Source organism: Hemiscyllium ocellatum, chromosome 10, assembly GCF_020745735.1.
Source record: "Hemiscyllium ocellatum isolate sHemOce1 chromosome 10, sHemOce1.pat.X.cur, whole genome shotgun sequence".
In the NCBI taxonomy this organism is placed as follows: domain Eukaryota; kingdom Metazoa; phylum Chordata; class Chondrichthyes; order Orectolobiformes; family Hemiscylliidae; genus Hemiscyllium; species Hemiscyllium ocellatum.
The window spans coordinates 12,185,037-12,209,064 of NC_083410.1; positions in this window are offsets into that span (position 1 = coordinate 12,185,037).

A 24,028-nucleotide genomic window follows, 5' to 3' on the forward strand; every position below is an offset into this window, starting at 1 on the left:
GGAAGGATATTCTTCTCTCAGAGACCCATGGGTCTGGGCAATTCTGTTGCGCAGAGGTTGGCAGGGATTAGGGGATGATCTGATTGCATAGTGCAGTGGACGGGCTGAATGGCCTACTCTTGTTCTTCGTTCGTGTGCTTTTAGAGGAGTAGAGAGTCCTGATTGGTAATGAGTGCCAAGCACTTCGGAACACCGAGTAGGAACAGACTGCTATACAATAACAGGATTACACACACACACACACACACACGGACACACACACACACACACACACGGACACACACACACACACACACGGACACACACACACACACACACGGACACACGGACACACACACACACGGACACACACACACACACGGACACACGGACACACACACACGGACACACTCACTCCACACAGACATAGGCACACACTCACTCACTCCCACAGACACACACTCCCATACAGGCATAGGCACAGACTCACACTCACACTCACAGCTCAGCATCCTGAGATTTGCTCACAAACAGGGAAAGCTGCTGATGGTTATTAAAGAAGGATTGTCTACTGCATGAACAATGTACTGTACTTTCCCCAGGCTTCACCCCGTCTGTCACATTTCACCTGACTTGGAGCTAATGGTTTCCTGGCCCTTTCACACAGGTGCCCAGTTCTCCAGGTACAATTCCATGGATACAAGCATCCCACTGGTCATTCTTCACAGGCTGCCCTTGACCCCACCCCCACCCTCGTGCTCGATATGCAATCCCCCTACCCCTACACCCTACTCTCCCATCCCCTGCCCAGGCTCTGAGGCCTAGCCCTCAGTTCTGGTTGCCTTTATACTCTATGTTCAGCAGCTGGCTTTGTCTGTTTGTCTGTCTCAGGCCTGGCGAGGGAGAGAGGCCTCACCATAGGCAGTACACCTGGGCACGGGTTCCCAGAATGCAGCACTTCCCCAGGGGGTCCTGAGGATTTATAGATTTACTCCAGGGAGACAATGCTGCAGGTAAATCTGGAAGGAAGTCACAGCGGTGTGAAAAGAAATGCAGTTTAGTTTTTATTTTCTTTGAATACTTTTATTTATTCGTCAGAAAAACATCACTTTTAGATTAGATTAGATTACTTACAGTGCGGAATCAGGCCCTTCGGCCCAACAAGTCCACACCGACCCGCCACTCACCCATTCCCCTACATTTACCCCTTTACCTAACACTATGGGCAATTTAGCGTGGCCAATTCACCTGACCTGCACATCTTTGGACTGTGGGAGGAAACCGGAGCACTTGTTCCATCAAAGTCAGATAGAGATGGTATAAAAGGTAAAGTTGCCATAGGCTTACCAGAGCATAGGGCTGCTATCTCATTAGAGAGAGAGAGAGAGAACCGGTTAACCTGAGGGTCACCATGCCCTTTGAAGGGGAGGGTCCTTCATTGTAACATCATTTTTAGGCAGGAATTGAAGCCAGACTGTGATAGAGTTGTACAGCACGGAAACAGACACTTCGGGCCAATCAATCCATGCTAACCATAATCCCAAACTAATCTAGTCCCACCTGCCTACACTCGTCCCATATCCCTTCAAACCTTTCCTATTCATGTACTGATCTAAATGACTTTTAAATGTTGTAACCGTGCCTGCGTCCACCACTTACTCAGCAAGTTCATTCCAAGTACAAGCAACTCTGTGTAAAAAGGTTACCCCTCATGTCTTTTTTAAATCTTCCTCCTTTCACCGTAACACTATGACCCCTGGTCTTGAAATCCCCCATCCTAGGGAAACGACTACCTTATCCATGCTCCTCCTGATTTTATAAAACTCTATAAGGTCACCTCCCAACTTCCTGAGCTCCCGTGAAAAAAAGTGCCAGCCTATCCAGCCTCCCCTTATAACTCAAAGACCCCAGTCCCGTCAACATCCTGGTAAATCTGTTCTGAACCCTCTCCAGCTTAACAATATCCTCCCTATAACAGGGTGACCAGAACTGGACACAGTATTCCAGAAGAGGCCTCACCAACATCCTGTCCAACCTCAACATGGTGACACTCTGTCTCACAAACCTCCAACTGTCTCCCAATAAAGTAATATTGCTCAGGGGCTGCAGATGCTGTTGGCAAGGGCAGTATTTGTTAGCCATCTGTAGTTGCCCTTGAACTGATAAATAGGAAAGGTTTAAAGGGAAATAGTAGAGTAAAAAGTGAGGTCTGCAGATGCTGGAGATCAGACATGGGGGTAAAAAAGGGGGAGGCGTGGCATTACTTGTCAAAGATAGTATCACAGCAGTGGAATGGACGATGGAAGAGGACTTGCCATCTGAGGTAGTTTGGGCTGAGGTTAGAAATAGGAAAGGTGAGGTCACCCTGTTAGGTGTTTTCTACAGGCCTCCTAATAGTCCTAGAGAAGTAGAGGATAATATTGCGAGGATGATTCAGGAAAAGAGTGAAGGTAGCAGGGTGGTTGTTATGGGGGACTTTAACTTCCCAGATATTGACTGGGAGAGCTATAGCTCGAGTTCATTAGATGGGTCGGTGTTTGTACAATGTGTGCAGGAGGGTTTCCTGACACAATATGTCGACAGGCCAACAAGAGGGGAGGCTATATTGGATTTGGTTCTAGGTAATGAACCAGGCCAGGTGTTAGACTTGGAGGTAGGTGAGCACTTCGGGGACAGTGACCACAACTCGGTGACTTTTACTTTAGTGATGGAGAGGGATAATCGTGCGCCGCAGGGCAAGAGCTATAGCTGGGGGCAGGGAAATTATGATGCAGTGAGGCATGACTTAGGATGTGTGGATTGGAAAAACAGGCTTCAAGAGAAGAACACTAATGAGATGTGGGGATTGTTCAAGGAGCAGCTACTGCGTGTCCTCGATAGGTATGTACCAGTCAGGCATGGTGTAAAGGGCCTTGTGAGGCAGCCGTGGTTTAGTAAGGAATTGGAGTCCCTTGTGAAAGGGAAGAAGGCGGCATATGTAAAGATGAGGCGTGAAGGTTCAGTAGGGGCGATTGAGAGTTATAAGGTAGCCAGGAAGGAGCTAAAGAGGGAGCTAAGAGAAGCGAGAAGGGGACATGAAAAGTCTTTAGCTGGTAGGATTAGGGAAAACCCAAAGGCTTTCTATAGGTATGTCAAGAATAAAAGGATGACTAGGGTAGGTATCGGTCCAGTCAAGGATAGTAGTGGGAAGTTGTGTGTGGAGGCGGAGGAGATTGGAGAGACATTAAATCAGTACTTTTCATCAGTTTTCACTCAGGAACAGGACACTGTTGCTGATGTGAATATGGAATCACAAAAAATTAGAATGGATGCCCTGGAAATATGCAGGGAAGAGGTTTTGGGAATATTGGAAAGGATGAATATAGATAAGTCTCCTGGGCCTGATGGCATTTACCCCAGGATCCTATGGGAAGCTAGGGAGGAGATAGCAGAGCCATTGGCCTGGATTTTTATGTCGTCATTGTCAACAGGAATAGTACCAGAGGACTGGAGGATAGCGAATGTGGTCCCATTGTTCAAGAAAGGGAGTAGGGATAGCCCTAGTAACTATAGGCCAGTGAGTCTGACTTCAGTGGTGGGCAAAGTCTTAGAGAGAATGGTAAGGGATAAGATTTATGAACATCTGGGTAGGAATAACGTGATCAGGGATAGCCAGCATGGTTTTGTGAAGGGCAGGTCGTGCCTCACAAACCTTATTGAGTTCTTTGAGAAGGTGACTAAGGAAGTGGACGAGGGTAAAGCAGTAGATGTTGTGTATATGGATTTTAGTAAGGCGTTCGATAAGGTTCCCCATGGTAGGCTAATGCTAAAACTACGGAGGTATGGCATTGAGGATACATTAGAGGTTTGGATTAGGAATTGGCTGGCTGGAAGGAGACAGAGGGTAGTAGTTGATGGATTATGTTCATCTTGGAGCGCAGTTACTAGCGGTGTACCACAAGGATCTGTTTTGGGACCATTGCTTTTTGTTATCTTTATAAATGATCTAGAGGAAGGACTTGAAAGCTGGGTAAGCAAGTTTGCGGATGACACAAAAGTCGGTGGAGTTGTGGATAGTGAGGAAGGAAGTGGTAGGTTACAGCGGGATATAGATAAGTTGCAGAGCTGGGCGGAAATGTGGCAAATGGAATTCAATGTAGCTAAGTGTGAAGTCGTTCACTTTGGTAGGAATAACAAGATGATGGATTACTGGGCTAATGGTAGGCTACTTGGTAGTGTGGATGAGCAGAGGGATCTTGGTGTCCATGTACACAGATCTCTGAAAGTTGCCACCCAGGTAAAAAGTGCTGTGAGGAAGGCATATGGTGTACTGGGCTTTATTGGCAGAGGAATTGAGTTCCGGAGTCCTGAGGTCATGTTGCAGTTGTATAAGACTCTGGTGAGGCCTCATCTGGAGTATTGTGTGCAGTTTTGGTTGCCATACTATAGGAAGGATGTGGAAGCTTTAGAACGAGTGCAGAGGAGGTTTACCAGGATGTTGCCTGGAATGGTAGGAAAATCTTATGAGGAAAGGCTGAGGCACTTGGGGCTGTTCTCATTGGAGAAGAGAAGGTTTAGGGGAGATCTGATAGAGGTGTATAAGATGATTAGGGGTTTAGATAGGGTAGATACTAAGAACCTTTTACCGCTAATGGAGTCAGGTGTTACTAGGGGACATAGCTTTAAATTAAGGGGTGGTAGGTATAGGACAGATGTTAGGGGTAGATTCTTCACACAGCGGGTTGTGAGTTCATGGAATGCCCTGCCCGTATCAGTGGTGAACTCTCCTTCTTTATGGTCATTTAAGCGGGCATTGGATAGGCATTTGGAAGTTATTGGGCTAGTATAGGTTAGGTAGGATTCGGTTGGTGCAACATCGAGGGCCGAAGGGCCTGTACTGCGCTGTATCCTTCTATGTTCTATGTTCTATGTTCTATAGATCCGAGCTGAAAATGTGTTGCTGGTTAAAGCACAGCAGGTTAGGCAGCATCCAAGGAACAGGAAATTCGATGTTTCGGGCCAAAGCCCTTCATTCCTGATGAAGGGCTCTGGCCCGAAACGTCGAATATCCTGTTCCTTGGATGCTGCCTAACCTGCTGTGCTTTAACCAGCAACACATTTTCAGCTTTAAAGGGAAATAGGCCAAACGCATGCAAATGAGACTAGTTTAGCTTGGGAAACTTGGTCAGCATGGATGGGTTGGACCGAAGGGTCTGTTTCTGTGCTGTATCACTCTATGACTCTGTGAATGGCTTGCTAAACCATTCCAGAAGGCAGCTCCGAATCAAGTACACTTTCCTGTGGGTCAGGACCCAGTTGTCGGCCTGACCGGGTAAGGATGGCAGGTGACATTAGTGAGCCCACTGATTTTTTTTTAACAGAAGGTTAGCTTAGTCATAGAATCATCAAGTACAGAAGAGCCCTTTCAGCCCATCGAGTCTATACTGCCTAAAACACACGACACAAGTCCCACTGTCCTGCATTAGGCTCACAGCTTTGAATGCTGTGAGATTTCAAGGGTTCATCCAAATGCTTTTTATAGGTTAAAGGTTTCCCGTTTCAACTGGTGGCTCAAGTGGTTAGCACTGCTGCCTCACAGCACCAGGCCCCCAGGGTGACTGTGTGGAGTTTGCATATTCTCCCGTGTCTGCACAGGTTTTCTCCCACAGTCCAAAGATGTGCAGGTCAGGTGGATTGGCCATGCTAAATTGCCCATAGTGTTAGGTGCATTAGCTGGAGAGAAATGGGTCTGGGTGGGTTACTCTTTGGAGGGTCAGAGTGGACTCGTTGGGCTGAAGGGCCTGTTTCCACATTAAAGGTAATCTAATCTAAACTACCCTCCCACTTCATGCATTCCAGATCACCCTCCACCCTCTGGATGACAAAACCTACCCCAGAATCCCCTTTAAAACCCCTGTGTTTCACCTTAAAAATTATGCCTCTTTGTTATTGACCCTTCAGTTAGGCTTTCCATCTACTCTGTCCATGCCCCTCATAATTTTATACCCCTCTATCAGGTCTCCCCTCAACCTTCACTTCTCCAAAGCTTGTCACTGTTAGCTCAGTTGGCTGGTTTGTCATGTAGAGGGATACCGACAACGTTGGTTCCATTCCCGCACTAGCTAAGGTTGCCCTGGAGGGATTCTCCTTCTCAGCCTCTCCCCTCAATTGGAATGTGGTAACCCTCAGGTTAAACCACCACCAGTCATCTCTCTCCAATGCAACAGCAATTCAGTTGCTGGTGCTGATAGGGAATCACAGAATCCCTACGGAGTGCAAGCAGCCTATTTGGCCCATCTAGTCCACACTGACCCTCTAAACAGTAAGAAACTGCTGAAAATGTGTTGCTGGTTAAAGCACAGCAGGTTAGGCAGCATCCTAGGAATAGGAAATTCGATGTTACGGGCATAAGCCCTTAGACCACACTCTCCCACTCCCATCCCCGTGTTCCCCACACCCTTGCACATCCCATGGTTAATCCACTGACCATCCTATCCCGGGATATGTGGGCAATTTAGCATGGCCAGTTCACCTAACCTGCACATCTTTGGGACTGTGGGAGGGAAAATCAACTAGGAGAAAGTGAGAGCTGCAGATCAGAGTCGAGAGTGTGTCGTTGGAAAAGCACAGCACACCAGGCAGCATCTGAGGAGTAGGAAAATCAACGTTTTGGACATAAGTCCTTCATCAGGCAGCCGGAGCATAACCATACAGAGATGGGGAGAACGTGCAAACTCCTCACGGGCAATTGCCTGATGCTGGAATTGAACCTGTTGATGGATTCTGCCCCCACTGCATTCTGGGGCAGTGATTTCCACAGATCGGCGACCCTCTGAGGAAAGCAGCTTCTCCTCATCTCATTTTTTAACCAATCTTCTCTCACCCTATATCCAGATGTCTTGTTCCAGACTGTCCCACAACATCTGCTCAACGTCCACCTTCGCAACCTCCTTAGCATTTTACATACACCAATCAGATGCCCCCCTTCTGAACTCCAGCGAGTACCAGCCTGAGCTATTGAACTGCTCCTCATATGAATCCCTACAGTGTGGAAACAGGCCCTTCGGCCCAACGAGTCCATACCGACCCGCCAAAGAGTGTCCAACCCAGATCCATTCCCTTACCCTACATTTACTCCAGACTAATGCACCTAACCTACCCATCCCCAAACACTGTGGACAATTTAGCCAGGCCAATTCATCTGACCTGCATATCTTTGGACTGTGGGAGGAAACTGGAGCACCCAGAGGAAACCCACACAGACATGGGGAGAATGTGCAAACTCCATACAGATAGTCACCCGAGGCTGGAATCGAACCCGGTTCCCTGGGCGCTGTGAGGCAGCAGTGATGACCACTGAGCCACCATGTTGTCAAGCTGATAGGGCAATGGAAGCACCGTGCCAAAATCATTGTAGCAACATGGACAATCTGAATTGCTTGAATGCTGTTGGTTTGGATGTAGGAATTACCCTCCGACTGCTTGCCCTTCCTTAGAGTACAAGTACCTGCTCTCCAGAGAGTGAAAAGCAGATGGGAGCCTCAGTTTAACAACTTCATCCCAACCTTACTCCCAACAGTGCAGTGTTCCCTTTAATTATCAATCTGAATGACACCATTCAGCTCGCGCGATGGACCTTCAATCCTACAATCAAAGTGAGAAATCACTGAGCCAGCATTTACCCATCGACAGAAATGTAACGCTTTTCTGTTTAAAATCACTAAAGCAATTAAAATGGTATTTATTTTTTTAAAAATGCCTCCGCATACCTCAAGGGTAATTCTTATGTTATTGTTAGCTTGGAGCACTAAATGGATATTTTCACTCCAGTATTGTAGTTATTATTAAGGGTTTGAAAGTGACCACAAAATGAATGCTCCGAAAAATCCTAGAATGAGTTGATTTTTCTGAGTCTTTGTAGTGAGGCTGCTGAGGTATATTGATGGTGGTGGTCTCATTTTCAGGTCTCATCCTTTGTGGTCAAACTTCAAGGGGTGCATTTTTCTCTTTCACAGGAGTGGTTAGGCCACTTTTTAATTGGGCTCTGATTAAAGTATGAGTTTTTTTTTAAACATCTATAGCTTTAAAACTGATACTGAAACAGCTCGCCTGCTCAGGCAGTTGTGTTTAAAGTTTCTGGCACTGCTCTGTGTCTCGAATGGTGTCAGTGATGAACGCGGACCCCGTGCATTGTTGGAGTTAGGCTGGAGGAGAGTTTGTTGTGTAAGGTCGTAGCTCGGAACGGGTTAACCTTCATGTTACAAAAATTGAAAATGCTGGAGAAACTCTGTGGATCTGGCAGCATCTGCGGAGAGAGAAACAGTCAGCGTTTCAGGTCCCTGAGTTCCAATGAATGATCATCGGACCCAAAACGTTCACTCTGTTTCTCTCCTCACAGATGCTGCCAGATCTGCTGAGTTTCTTCTGCAATTTTGTGCTTCAGATTTTCAGCATCTGCAATCTTAGTTTGATTAAAATGTTTAAATTATAGCAGGTTAAAAATCACACAACACCAGGTTATAGTCCAACAGGTGTACTTGGAAGCTCTAGCTTTCGGAGTGACGCTCCTTCATCAGGTGGTGAGGAGCAGCACTCTGAAAGCTAGTGCTTCCAAATAAACCTGTTGGACTATAACCTGGTGTTGTGTAATTTTTAATTTTGTCCACCCCGGTCCAACACCGGCATCTCCAAATCGTAGAAGGGGTTGTTGAGACCACATATTGAATATCATGTCCAGTTCTGGTCTCCTTACTTGAGGAAGGACTTGGTGCCACTGGAGTCAGTACACAGGAGGTTCACCAGGTTGATTCCAGGGATGAAAGGGCTATCACGGTGGCTCAGTGGTTACTGCTGCTGCCTCTCAGGGACCTGCCAGGATCTGATTCCAGCCTCGGGTGACTATCTGTGTGGAGTTTGCACATCCTCCCCGTGTCTGTGTGGGTTTCCTCCGGGTGCTCCGGTTTCCTCCCACAGTCCAAAGATGTGCAGGTCAGGTGAATTGGCCAGGATAAATTGTCCACAGTGTTCAGGGATGGGTAGGTTAGGTGCATTAGTCAGGAGTAAATGTAGGGTATGGATCTGGGTTGGACACTCTTTGGTGGGTCGGTGTGGACTTGTTGGGCCGAAGGGCCTGTTTCCACACTGTAGGGATTTATATAAGGAGCAGTTCAGTAGCTCAGGCTGGTACTCGCTGGAGTTCAGAAGGGGGGATCTGATTGGTGTATGTAAAATGCTAAAGTAGGTTGCTAAGGTGGACTTTGAGCAGATGTTGTGGGACAGTCTGGAACAAGACATCTGGATATAGGGTGAGAGAAGATTGGTTCAAAAATGAGATGAGGAGAAGTTGCTTTCCTCAGAGGGTCGCCAATCTGTGGAAATCACTGCCCCAGAATGCAGTAGGGGCAGAATCCATCAACAAGGTGGAAATGTTTCTGATGAAAAGCAGGATAAAGGGCTATTGGGGGCAGACGGGAAGGTCAAGTTGTGACCAGGGTAAGTGCAGCCATGATCATGTTAAATGGTGGAGTGGGTTTGATGGGCTGAGTTCTGGATCAGTGGTGCTGGAAGAGCACAGCAGTTAAGGCAGCATTCAACGAGCAGCGAAATCGACATTTCAGGCAAAAGCCCTTTTTAGATTAGACTTTAGATTAGACTTACAGTGTGGAAACAGGCCCTTCGGCCCAACAAGTCCACACCGACCCGCCGAAGCGAAACCCACCCATACCCCTACATTACCCCTTACCTAACACTACGGGCAATTTTAGCATGGCCAATTCACCTGACCCGCACATCTTTGGACTGTGGGAGGAAACCGGAGCACCCGGAGGAAACCCACGCAGACACGGGGAGAACGTGCAAACTCCACACAGTCAGTCGCCTGAGTCGGGAAATGAACCCTGGTCTTCAGGCGCTGTGAGGCAGCAGTGCTAACCACTGTGCCACCGTGCCGCCCACGAATGGGCTGAGTTGTCTACTCCTGCTTCTAATTCCCATATTCCCACATTAAATGTTTGTGTTACATTGGCTCTACCCAGATCAACCCATACTGAGCTTTTAGAGGGAGTAGATATATCTCTACTAGCTCCCTTAAATCCTGGTAATTCTACCTGACCCAATGTAGTTAATCTTACCCTGAACTAAAGCTTCCTGATGTCTCAGAACAGTGTTGGTACTCTACCCTAGTGTGTCCTCTGCTGTTTCTCTCGAGATTGAGCTAGGATGAGTAAAAACAGAAAGGGCTGGAGAAACTCATGAGCAGTGTCTGTGGAGAGAGAGAGAAACATGTTTTGTGTCTGGTATGACTCTCATTTGGATGTGGCAGTAAACTGTCTCAAACCAGCCCTTACTCAGTCCCACTCACTGGTACAGGTGGCAAAACTACCACACAGTGCCTCGCAGTGGTCATAACTCCTTGAGAGTAAGGAGCAGGAAGTAGGCCATCTCGCCCATCGAGCCTGCTACACCGTTCAGTAAGACCATGGCTGATCGTTTCATGGACTCAGTTCCTCTTACCCCTTCCCCCTGCTCACTATAACCCATAATTCTTTTACTGTTCAAAACTCTATCTTTAACAAGGTAGCCTCAACTGCTTCACTGGGCAAGGAATTCCACAGATTCACAACCCTCCACAACTCCATCCTAAATCTGTTCCCCCTTATTTTGAGGCTATCCCCCCCCCCCCCCAGTTCTAGTTTCACCCACCCAAATACCACCTATCTTCCACTTGCCCAGAAACCATGCTCAGAAGACCCCAACCAGTTGACTCTTCCCCTACGTTCCAGCTACCAGCCTCCCGACACCCCTGACCCCCTAGTGACTTGACTGGACTGGACCCTGCCACCTGACTCTCCTTCTGACCATAAACCACACCCTACCCCAGTCCCTACAGCTGGTCTCCTGATTCCCCAGCTCCCCGCTCGACCCGATCTGACTACCTTCCCTCCCAACTTGACCTGACTACCCTAGATCCATCTCCCGCACCTGCCCCTAACAGAGTCAGAGACTCTTGTGGTTTCACTCTGGATCAGAGTTTTATTGCCTGGGGCATCAGGCCCAGCGGTGGAAGTTTATTGACTGAAGGCAGTCTCTCAGCGCAGCTTGCAGGAGGCAAAAAAACCCATTTGCATTTACATAGCACCGTCCATGACATCTGTGAGCAGTTTGCTGCCGGTTAAGTACTTCTGAAATATTGTAATTTTGGAAATGTGGCAGTCAATTCGAGCGCAGCTCCTCATAACATAGAAATTAGGAGCAAGAGTAGGCCATTCGGCCCTGCTCTCCCATTCCATATCATCACGGCTGATTATCCAACTCAGTCTCTGCTTCCTGCTCCCATAGACTTTGATCCCTTTAGCCCTAAGAACTTTATCTAACTCTTCCTCGAACATTCATTGTTTTGGTCTCTGTCTCTTCCTGTGGTAGAGAATCCCATACGCTCCCCACTCTCTGGGTGAAGACCTTTCTCTTCATCTCAGTCCTACCCCGTATCCTTAGACTGGGACTCCGGTTCTGCTCAGTCATTGGTGTTTACTCTGTCTAATTCTGTTAGAATTCTACGGGGCTACGACTGAGATTAGCGACCGGAAAAATCTGTTTTGTGGTGTTAGTCAGAGGATAGGCGTTGGTTGAGACGGTGGGGAAGCTTATTTCACTGGATATTTTCATGGGATCTTCTGCCCCCATCGAGGTAGTGCCTCAGCTTTAATGACCCACCTGGCAAGTGGCTGCACACTCTCACAATTGCCCTGGAGCTCCTGCCTACGTTGCCTGCTCACCTTTCCTGTAAGGGAGAGCCTTGTTCCTGGCTCTGAGTAGGCCTCAGGCCTTCAAAGTCTGTTACAATGTCACATTTCCAAAATGGCCACCACGGTTGTCCATACAAAGCAATATTGGTACCCCTTCTGGTGGGCACATGATATCAATGGGTTTTAACAACAACAACAACAACTACTTATATTTAACTAGCGTCTTTCAGGGAATGAAAGTGCCTCACAGACCTTTCTCAAAGAAAAGCGTGACAACTGACCACATAATTAGGCCAAATGTCCAAAGGCTTGGTCAAAGAAGTAGGTTTTTAGGAGTGTCTGACATGAAAAGCAAGGCACAGGGATGCAGGGAGAGAATTTCTGAGTTTGGGGGAACTGTCCAGACACCAATGGCAGAGAAATTAATAATCAGGGATGCACAGACAGGTCATATTGGAGGAGCACAGATATCGCGAAGTAGTGGGGATGGAGGGGATTAGGGATAGGGAGGGCTAAGGCATGGAAGATTTGGAAACAAGAGTGAGGAGTTTAAAATCTTGACTGGGAACCGATATGGGTGGGCCAGCACAGGGGGAGCAGGGAATGGGACTCACTGTGAGATAAAACATAAATAGAATTAAGGGTCTCAATTTCAAGATTGTCAGCAAGAGAGTAGGAGCGAGATGAGGAGAAACATTTTCACTCAGGGAGTTACTGGGATTTGGAACGTGCTGCCAGGGAGAGTGAAGGAGATGGATTCCAATGGGAGGTTCCAAAAGAGAATGGGACGAAGTTAGAGGGTTACAGAGATAGGGATTGGAGAGTAGGACTAGCTGGGTAGCTCATTTGGGAGCTGGCTACAAACAAGATGGGCCAAATGGCCTCCTTCTGTCTTGCACAATTCCACGATTCCAAATGGGCAGAGGAGAGTTAAGACAGTTCTTGAGTTTACTCTCTGTGGCAGGGCACTGGGATAGCAGAGGGGTGACAAAGACTGAGGTGATGGTTTCAGTAGTGGACAAGCTGAGAGAGGGGAAGCTGTCGACGGGGTAGAGATGAGAGCTTTTAATGTTGGCTCAAAGATGGGTTTGGGACCCTCGTTTCAAGATCATACATGATATTAATTGGGGGACTCAATCACATAATGAGATGGAACCTCTAACATTGCTTTCACCCCTGAGTAATTGAATCATCGCCATCCTAATCTCAAGCAGAGATTTTGATGATAAAATTACACCAACGCAGGGATACTGGGTCAGCCCTGGCTCAGCACACGCCTGGACATGTTGTCGTACATCTAGATTCAAATCACACCTCGGCTTGTGACAGCTGGAGAGGGAACAGGATGTTAATGAGTTTAGTCTCTGTCGATAACAGGTCCAGCTCCAGATAATGAATTACCACAAGAATGTGACTATCAGAGTTGATAGCTCCTTCGAGTCTCTGCGTGTCTCCATCAAGGACTGTCATTCCCACTAACACTCCCCATCCCCCCCCACCTGCCTATCTCCTTTTCCACCTATCCACTCCACCCTCCCCCCGACCTATCACCTTCATCCCCTCCCCCACTCGCCATCTTTTGGCTTGTCATGATTTGGAGATGTCGGTGTTGGACTGGGGTGGACAAAGTTACAAAACACACAACACCAGGTTGTAGTCCAACAGGTTTAATTGGAAGCACTAGCTTTCGGAGTTAGTATTTGGACTGTAACCTAGTGTCGTGTAAATTGTAATGCTATCCTTTGAGAAGGGTGCAGTGGTACGTTATGTTTTCAGAGTGTGTACCTATCAGTGTAAAGACCTGCCTTTATATAGCACCTCTCGTGACCTCCGGGCACTCCAACTAACATTGCAAGTAGTGAAGTCTTTCTCAAAGTGGACACCCTGCTACAACGTATGGGATAATTTGCATTCACTGTAAGACCACAAGATACAGAATTAGTCCATTTGGCCCATCCGGGCGAATACAGTTAGTTTTTCCAGAACGCGCCAGCTGCGTTTCTGTGTGACCCTGCACTCTACAAAAACCGCGCAATACCAATGACACCTAAAGTGTCAGCAATCTAATTGCATTATAGCCAACACACACTTTAAAAGTTCACACTTTAGAAATAGTGTTCCCTATTTACCCAATCGCATGATAATCAATTTGCTTTAATGAAGGACGTGTTACAGCAGAACTGACTGTGTGTTTCTCAAGGTAAAAACAATGACTGCAGATGCTGGAAACCAGATTCTGGATCAGTGGTGCTGGAAGAGCACAGCAGTTCAGGCAGCATCCGAGGAGCAGGAAAATCGACGTTTCGGGCAAAAGCCCTTCATCAGGAATAAAGGCAGAGAGCCTGAAGCGTGGAGAGATAAGCTAGAGGAGGGTGGGGGTGGGGAGAGAGTAACATAGAGTACAATAGGTGAGTGGGGGAGGAGATGAAGGTGATAGGTCAGGGAGGAGGGTGGAGTGGATAGGTGGAAAAGAAGATAGGCGGGTAGGACAAGTCATGGGGACAGTGCTGAGCTGGAAGTTTGAAACTAGGGTGAGGTGGGGGAAGGGGAAATGAGGAAACTGTTGAAGCCCACATTGATGCCCTGGGGTTGAAGTGTTCCGAGGCGGAAGAAGAGGCGTTCTTCCTCCAGATATCTGGTGGTGAGGGAGCGGCGGTGAAGGAGGCCCAGGACCTCCATGTCCTCGGCAGAGTGGGAGGGGGAGTTGAAATGTTGGGCCACGGGGCGGTGCGGTTGATTGGTGCGGGTGTCCCGGAGATGTTCCCTAAAGCGCTCTGCTAGGAGGCGCCCAGTCTCCCCAATGTAGAGGAGACCGCATCGGGAGCAACGGATACAATAAATGATATTAGTGGATGTGCAGGTAAAACTTTGATGGATGTGGAAGGCTCCTTTAGGGCCTTGGATGGAGGTGAGGGAGGAGGTGTGGATGCAGGTTTTGCAATTCCTGCGGTGGCAGGGGAAAGTGCCAGGATGGGAGGGTGGGTCGTAGGGGGGCGTGGACCTGACCAGGTAGTCACGGAGGGAACGGTCTTTGCGGAAGGCGGAAAGGGGTGGAGAGGGAAATACATCCCTGGTGGTGGTGTCTTTTTGGAGGTGGCGGAAATGTCGGCAGATGATTTGGTTTATGCGAAGGTTGGTAGGGTGGAAGGTGAGCACCAGGGGCGTTCTGGACCTTGTTGCGGTTGGAGGGGTGTTTCTCAACCCCACTCTCCCACCATCAGAGGGGAAAAGTGAGAAAGTGGATCATTTTTGGGTGAGGGATTGACTGTAGTTAGGAGGCTGGGGAGGCCTCATGGTGGAAATGGATTGTGGGATTATTTTTACAGTACGCCAACCAGAGAGGGTAGGTGATGCCCTGACATCTCAGACAAACGAAGCCCCATCTGCCACTGTGTCTGTGCCTCAACGCTGTGCCATGTCTATCCGGGGTGAACCCATCGCCTCCAAACTCCGGAATGAGCAGGCTCAGCAAGCTTTGGCTGATACCAAGATGCAGTTCACAAGGTGAGTGGCACGGTGGCACAGTGGTTCGCACTGCTGCCTCACAGCGCCAGAGACCCGGGTTCAATTCCCCACTCAGGCGACTGACTGTGTGGAGTTTGCACGTTCTCCCCATGTCTGCGTGGGTTTCCTCCGGGTGCTCTGGTTTCCTCCCACAGTCCAAAGATGTGCGGGTCAGGTGAATTGGCCATGCTAAATTGCCCGTAGTGTTAGGTAAAGGGGTAAATGTAGGGCTATGGGTGGGTTGCACTTCAGCGGGTCGGTGTGGCCTTGTTGGGCCGAAGGGCCTGTTTCCACACTGTAAATGAAACTAATCTAATCTAAGGTCACGTGATGAAAGTGGACAGTGCCGTGGTCAGAACGCACCTCTGTGACCGTCCAATGGCACCACCGAGACCTGGAGAAGGAGACTGACCCTTCTGGTTGAGTTTAGAGGAACCGTTGGAAACATCTGGGCTGGTCAGGTGGTCATCCCGAGATGGATAGAACTGGCAAAGTAAATGCAGAACTTTACTTTAAACTGAACTGCGAGAAAAGACATAGGATTGATCCAGGAGATAGTGAGGACTGCAGATCAGAGTTGAGAGTGTGTTGCTGGAAATGCGCAGCAGGTCAGGCAGAATCCGAGGAGCAGGAGAATCAGGCCGGACCCTTCATCAGGATTGATCCAGTCTAATTCTGTATATCCTGATGTCAATCATTTCACAATAAGGCAGGCCTGGTCCCGAAAACACACAAACTTCTCCCTCCGGCTCCCTGAAAGACAACAACTTAAAAATCCAGCTTTCCATGGTTTCCAAAATGGAGACCTGTGACCAGTGGTGTCCCACAGGGATCCGTGCTGGGACCACTCTTGTTTGTTTTATATATATATCTATATCTATATCTATATCTATCTGTCTATATATATTAATCTGGAGGAAGGTATCAGTTGCCTCATTAGCAAGTTTGAGTAGCAGATAGTGAAGAACACAGCAGAATATAGATAGATTGGAGAGTTGGGCAGAGAAATGGCAGATGGAGTTGAATCCGGGCAAATGCGAGGTGATGCATTTTGGAAAATCCAATTCAAGAGCGAACTGTACAGTAAATGGAAAAACCCTGGTGAAAATTGACATACAGAGAGATCTGGGTGTTCAGGTCCATTGTTCCCTGAAGGTCAGTAGAGTGGTCAAGGAGGCATACGGCATGCTTTCTTCATCAGACGGGATATTGAGTACAAGAGTTGGCAGGTCATGGTACAGTTGTATAGGACTTTGGTTTGGCCACATTTGGAATACTGTGTGCAGTTCTGGCCGTCACATTACCAAAAGGATGTGGATGTTTTGGAGACGGTGTAGAGGAGGTTCAGCAGGAGGTTGCCTGGTATGGAGAGAGGTTGAGTAGATTAAGATTATTTTCATTAGAAAGAAGGAGGTTGAGGGGGAACCTGATTGAGGTCAACAAAATCATGAGAGGTGTAGGCAGGGGGGATGGCAAGAAGCTTTGTCCCAGAGTGGGGGACTCAATTACTAGGGGTCATGAGTTCAAAGTGAGAGGGGCACGTTTTGGGGAGATATATGTGGAAAGCTCTTCACGCAGAGGGTGGTGGGTGCCAGGGACACATTGCCAGCAGAGGTGGGTACGATAGCATCAGTTAAGTTATATATAGACAGATACATGAATGCGCAGGGAGCAGAGGGATAGAGACCCTTAGAAAATAGGCGTCAGGTTTAGATAGAGGATCTGGATCGGTGCAGGCTTGGAGGGCCGAAGGGCCTGTTCCTGTGCTGGAATTTTTCTTTGTTCTTTGTTTTTCCAAAGGTTGGAGCCTGTCCTATTAACTCCTGATATGGCTCATAGTCAGGGTCTGTGTTCATGACGCTTTGGTGAAGTGGCTTGGAGCATGTTGTCAAGTAACGTACGTGCCACACAAATGCCAGGCTATGACCATCACCAGTAAGAGACAATCTAACGATTGCCCCTTGACAGTCAATGGTGTTACCATTACCGAATCCCCCACTATCAACACCCTGGGGTTATCATTGACCAGAAACACAACTGGTCTCACCACATAAACACAGTGGCTACAAGAGCACGTCAGATGCTAGGAATATTGTAGAGAGTAACTCACCTCCCTACTCCCCGAAGCCTGTCCATCATCTCTAAGGCACAAGTCAGGAGTGTGATGGAATACTCCCCACTTGCTTGGATGAGAGCAGTCCCAAAACATTCAATAAACTTGACACCATCCAGGACAAAGCAGCCCACTTGATTGGCACCACGTCCACAAACATCCACTCCCTCCACCACCAAACACTCAGTAGTGTGTACTAGCTACAAGATGCACTGCAGAAATTCACCAAAGATCCTCAGACAGCACCTTCCAAAGCCATGACCGCTTCCATTTGGAAGGATAATGGTAGCAGATACATGGAATACCACTCCCTTCAAGTTCCCTTCCAAGCAACTCACTATCCTGACTTGGAAATATCTCGCCGCTCTTTCACTGTCACTGGGACAAAGTCCTGGAATTCCCTCTCCAACAGCATTGAGGGTCAACCCACAGCAGGGGGACTGTAGCGGTTCAAGAAGACACCTTCTCAAGGGGCAACTTGGGACGGGCAATAAATGCTGGGCCCAACCAGTGATGCCCCCCTCCCACGAGTGAATATCGAAGGGCGACTGGCCTTTTATCATGTGATATTGTGATCCTGAGGGGCTGCAATCGTCCCTCTGGGGGAGGGATCATGACATTCCTCAAGTGCAAATTTGGGGGGAGGGAGGAGAGGGAGAGGGTGTCATCCCACCCAAACCTCCCCCCCACCCCCCCCCCCATATAAATAACCCGTGAGGAAAGAAATGGTCATGTGCAGGGAAAGGTTTAATCTGAAAATCAAACACAGCCTGTGATTTGGGGAGAGGAGGGAGACAGAGCAATTTTCGAAAGGTTGGATGTTCTCACAGCTTTGTGGCTGAGAACTTCAAGAATGTTATGAAATGCTCCACGTGAACGAATCATCTCTCCGTTCTCTCTCTCGGAGTGTCAGGTTTCTGGCCTTTATCCTCGCTGTCCTTGAACTGAGTCGGCCATTTCAGAGGGCTGTTCAAGTTCCACCACTCTGCTGTGGGGCCTGGAGTCACGTGTGGGCCAGACTGGGTAAGGAGGGCAGATTTCCTTTCTCGGTGAACCAGCTGGGTGAAAGACTCAGGATCGGCTGAGGCCCTGTAGACTCAGACCCGATCGATTGGACGTAACTCTGCTGGTGACGGGATTTGAACCTCTAACCCCAGATCATTGGCCATCATTTCCCCAGGTTCACAAGAAGGCGGGCAATTCGAGGTGCGGATGGGGGGGGTTGGTGCCCAGTTGGGGGGAGCCTAGGCCGGGATGCCATGGGGTAGAGAATAGGTCTCCTGGACATAAAGGTAGTAATGGCACAGGATTGGACAGTGCCCTCTCGGCCCCTGCAAGCTCTCTCTTTATTTCATACATAGAATAGAATTATAGAATCCCAACATCAAACTCAAAGCAGTAATTACACAGTCTGGTGGTATTGCCACTGGACTAGTAATCCAGGGACAGAGATAGTGCTCTGGCCTCAAAAATGCCCCCAGTAACAAGAGAAGGGGACGGTGGGTGGTCAGAGCTTAAAGATATGGGATAGGACTGAGATGAGGAGACATTTTTCACCCATAGAGTGGGAATCTTCTGGAACAGAAAGCAGTTGAGGCTAAACAGCAAATGTTTTCTAGAAGGAGTTAGACACAGCTCTTGGGGCTAAAGGGATCAAAGGATATGGGGAGAATGATCCGCCATGATCATACAGAATGGTGGAGCCAGCTCAGAGGGCCCAACTCTCCAGCTGCTCCTATTTTCTATGTTTCTATGTTTCTCACAGTGAAGGCACTGAGTGGGGGCGTGGGTAACTGTGTGACACTGATGTTAAAAAGATTTTTAAGTGGTTTCATGCATTGTCCAAGATAGTGGCATAAAACTGTTTTAAAACACACAAAGGTGGAGAAATCCCTGGGATCTGATCAGTTGTATCCCAGAACTCTGTGGGAAGCTAGGGAAGTGATTGCTGGGCCTCTTGCTGAGATATTTGTATCATTGATAGTCACAGGAGAGGTGCCAGAAGACTGGAGGTTGGCAAACATGGTGCCACTGTTTAAGAAAGGAGGTAAGGACAAGCCAGGGAACTATAGACCGGTGAGCCTGACCTCGGAGGTGAGCAAGTTGTTGGAGGGAATCCTGAGGGACAGGATGTGCATGTATTTGGAAAGGCAAGGACTGATTAGGGATAAGCTGAAAAGTGTGTTGCTGGAAAAGCGCAGCAGGTCAGGCAGCATCCAAGGAGCAGGAGAATCGACGTTTCGGGCATAAGCCCTTCTTCAGGAATGAGGAAGGTGTGCCAAGCAGGCTAAGATAAAAGGTTGGGAGGATGGATTGGGGGAATGACATTAGGAATGCGATAGGTGGAAGGAGGTTAAGGTGAGGGTGATAGGCCAGAGAGGGGGTGGGGGCGGAGAGGTTGGGAAGAAGATTGCAGGTTAGGAAGGTGGTGCTGAGTCCGAGGGTTGGGACTGAGATAAGGTGGGGGGAGGGGAAATGAGGAAGCTGGAGAAAAGGGATACTCAATGTGGCTTTGCGCGTGGGAAATCATGTTTCACAAACTTGATTGAGTTTTTTGAAGAAGTAACAAAGAGGATTGATGGGGGCAGAATGGTGGACGTGATCTGTATGGACTTCAGTAAGGCGTTCGACAAGGTTCCCCATGGGAGATTGGTTACTAAGGTTAGATCTCATGAAATACAGGGAGAACTCGCCATTTGGATACAGAACTGGCTCAAAGGTAGAAGACAGAGGGTGGTGGTGGAGGTGAAAATGTGTTGCTGGAAAAGCGCAGCAGGTCAGGCAGCATCCAAAGAGCAGGAGAATCGACGTTTCGGGCATGAGACCTTCTTCAGGAAGGTGGTGGTGGAGGGTTGTTTTTCAGACTGGAGGCCTGTGACCAGTGGAGTGCCACAAGGATCGGTGCTGGGTCCTCTACTTTTTGTCATTTACATAAATGATTTGGATGCAAGCAGAAGAGGTACAGTTAATAAGTTTGCAGATGACACCAAAATTGGAGGTGTAGTGGACAGTGAAGAGGGTTACCTCAGATTACAACAGGATCTGGACCAGATGGGCCAATGGGCTGAGAAGTGGCAGATGGAGTTTAATTCAGATAAATGTGAGGTGCTGCATTTTGGAAAGGCAAATCTTAGCAGGACTTATACACTTAATGGTAAGGTCCTCGGGAGTGTTGCTGAACAAAGAAACCTTGGAGTGCAGGTTCATAGCTCCTTGAAAGTGGAGTTGCAGGTAGCTAGGATAGTGAAGAAGGCATTTGGTATGCTTTCTTTTATTGGTCAGAGTATTGAGTACAGGAGTTGGGAGGTCATGTTGCGGCTGTACAGGACATTGGTTAGGCCACTGTTGGAATATTGCATGTCAGTTCTGGTCTCCTTCCTATCGGAAAGATGTTGTGAAACTTGAAAGAGTTCAGAAAAGATTTACAAGGATGTTGCCAGGGTTGGAGGGTTTGAGCTATAGGGAGAGGCTGAACAGGTTGGGTCTGTTTTCCCTGGAGCGTCGGAGGCTGAGGGGTGACCTCATAGAGGTTTATAAAATCATGAGGGGAATGGATAGGGTGAACCGACAAGGTCTTTTCGCTGGGTGGGTGAGTTCAGAACTAGAGGGCATAGGTTAAAGGTGAGTGGGGAAAGATATAGAAGAGACCTAAGGGCAATCTTTTCGCGCAGAGGGTGGTACGTGTATGGAATGAGCTGCCAGAGGATGTGGTGGAGGCTAGTACAATTCCAACATTTAAATGCCATCTGGATGGGTATATGATTAGGAAGGGTTTAGGGAGATATGGGCCAAATGCTGGTAAATGGGACTAGATTAATTTAGGATATCTGGTCGGCATGGATGATTTGGATCGAATGGCTCTGTTTCTGTGCTGTACATCTCTGTGACTCTCTGACTGGCAAACAGACTGCCTCCCCCGATGGACATCTGTGATGTTACGCACACACAAAGCGTCCTAACAATCCTATCCAAACTTGGTAGAAAGGACTTGGAGCTTCCTCCTCATTGAATTTCTAACTTCACTTGTCCATTTCATGGAACCGCTGTACCAGTTTGATTTATATTGACAGTATGAGGGTCTTTAGTGGAAGCTTCCTAACCCAGTTTGTTACCCTGAGATAATTTCCTCATTAACATTTAGAACTGCAGATGCTGGAAATCAGAAACAAACCAGAAATTGCTGGAAAAACTCAACAGGTCTGGCAGCACCTGTGGAGCAATAAAAACAGTTAACGTTTTGGGTTCATTGCCAAAGCATGTTGTGATGCACCTCTGGAGCAGGTGGGGCCTGAAAGCAGGCCTCCTGGCTCAGAGATAGGGACGTTACCACAATATCTCTGACAGCTGATTGTGGAAACCCATTAGAGATATGTTCATTTTTGAGGCTAAAGCAGCCAGTGTGTAGCAACACTGACATCTTGTGTCTGATTAGTAGAATTACAGGCCAACGAGTAAAAATGCCCCGAATAGAAAAGGTTTTGCTCACTTTCTGAGTGAGAGTCAGATACAGTAACAGTTCTGAAAGAGATAATGTTTGAGCTGCGCTAAGCTACACCCACCCTGAGTTGGATAAAAATAATGCATAAGAGCATTAAGGGCAGCACGGTGGCTCAGTAGATAGCATTGCTGCCTCACAGGTCTGTGTGGAGTTTGCACATTTTCCCCGTGTCTGCGTGGGTTCCCTCCGGGTGCTCCGGTTTCCTCCCACAATCCAAAGATGTGCAGGGCAGGGTGAATTGGCCATGCTAAATTGCCCGTAGTGTTAGGTGCATTAGTCAGAGGGAAATGGGTCTGGGTGGGTTACTGTTTGGAGGGTCGGTATGAACTGGTTGGGCCGAAGGGCCTGTTTCCACACTGTAGGGAATCTAATCTAATCTAATTAGGGAGAAAATAGGAGAATGACATTAGGTAAAGTTGCTTATTTAACGGGCTGGTATGAGTTTGATGACTGAATGGCCTCTTTGTGTGTAAAACTTCTGTGATGGTGGAGAATTAGCTGGTATCTAGCACACACACACACACACTCACACACACTCTCACACACACACTCACACACACTCACACACACTCACACACACTCACACACACACACACGCACACGCACACACGCACGTCCTTTATGTTTTGTTGCTAATGGTTAAAAAGCTTAAGGGTTAATGTAACATGTATATAGTTACTGGGATATCATACAATATTGTAACACAAGACAATAGCTACGTTTGCTGAGAATTATTCTCCACCTAACCATCTTCAACTATTTCATCAATGACTTTCCCTCCATCATAAGATCAGAAAGTGGGGATGTTCACTGATGATTGCACAATGTTCAGCCCCATTCACGACCCCTCAGGTACTGAAGCAGTCCATGTTCAAATGCAACATGATCCAGGCTTGGGCTGATATTCCTTCCACACAAGTACCAGGCAGTGATCATCTCCAATAAGAGACGAGCTCACCACTGCCCCTTGACATTCAATGGTGTTACTATCACTGAGTCCCCCACTATCAACATCAACAACCATTGACCAGAAACTCAAATGGACCCACTAGTGGCTACAAGAGCACGTCAGAGGCTGGGAATACTGTGACATGTAACCCACCTCCTGACTCCCCGAAACCTATCCACCAGCCTCACCTGGAGCACAAGTTTGTGGGCATCACGGGAGCTCAGTGGTTAGCACTGCTGTCCCACAGCGCCAGGGACCCAGGTTCGATTACAGCCTTGGGCGACTGTCTGTGTGGAGTTTGCACGTTCTCCCTGTGTCTGTGTGGGTTTCCTCCGGGTGCTCCGGTTTCCTCCCACAGTCCAAAGATGTGCAGGTTAGGTGAATTGGCCAGGCTAAATTGCCCATAGTGTTAGGTGCATTAGTCAGAGGGAAATAGGTCTGGGTGGGTTACTCTTCAGAGGGTCAGTGTGGACTGGTTGGGGCTGAAGGGCTTGTCCCCACACTGTCAGGATTGTATTCTACAATGCCCAGGTCAGGACAGTGGCCACTGCACACGGGAATGACCCTGAGTAGGCATCAGGGTTCAAGACAAGGTTTGCTGACATTGTGACATATGTATCTGATCAATCTGTGATATATTCTCTCCAAAATATTCTTCCTGAGGGTTTATGGCTGATATATATCTTGCAATCAACATTACTACACACAGATTATCTGATCATTACCACTTTGCAGTTTTGTGGGAGCTTTCTGTTTCCAAATGGGCTCTCACATTTCCTGCATTACAATGTACGTGACAACACTTTGAAAGCATCTGATTAACTGCAAGACGTTTTCTGTATGTTCTGAGTTTGTGAGGGCACTTTCATCAAGACAAGTTGCTGAGATCTGGTCAGAAAAGGGGTCTCGCCCAGTGGTTCGACACACTGGGGTAAAACCCAGCACTTTGGCATGATTATCATTTACCAGATTCACACAGGGGCAGCCTATTGTCAGTTTGATTGCTGGAGATTGCGCCATTGATTGTCTGTTCCTGCTCAGGTAAATGTTCCAGTCTGGAACAGTAAGGCTGTCTGTAAAATGTGGACTATGTGACACTGTGGCACCCTCTAGTGTCCACACACGTTGAGTGATTTCTCATGATTTGGAGATGCCGATGTTGGACTGGGGTGTACAAAGTTAAAAATCACACAACACCAGGTTATAGCCCAACAGGTTTAATTGGAAGCACTAGCTTTCGGAGCGTCGCTCCTTCAACAACT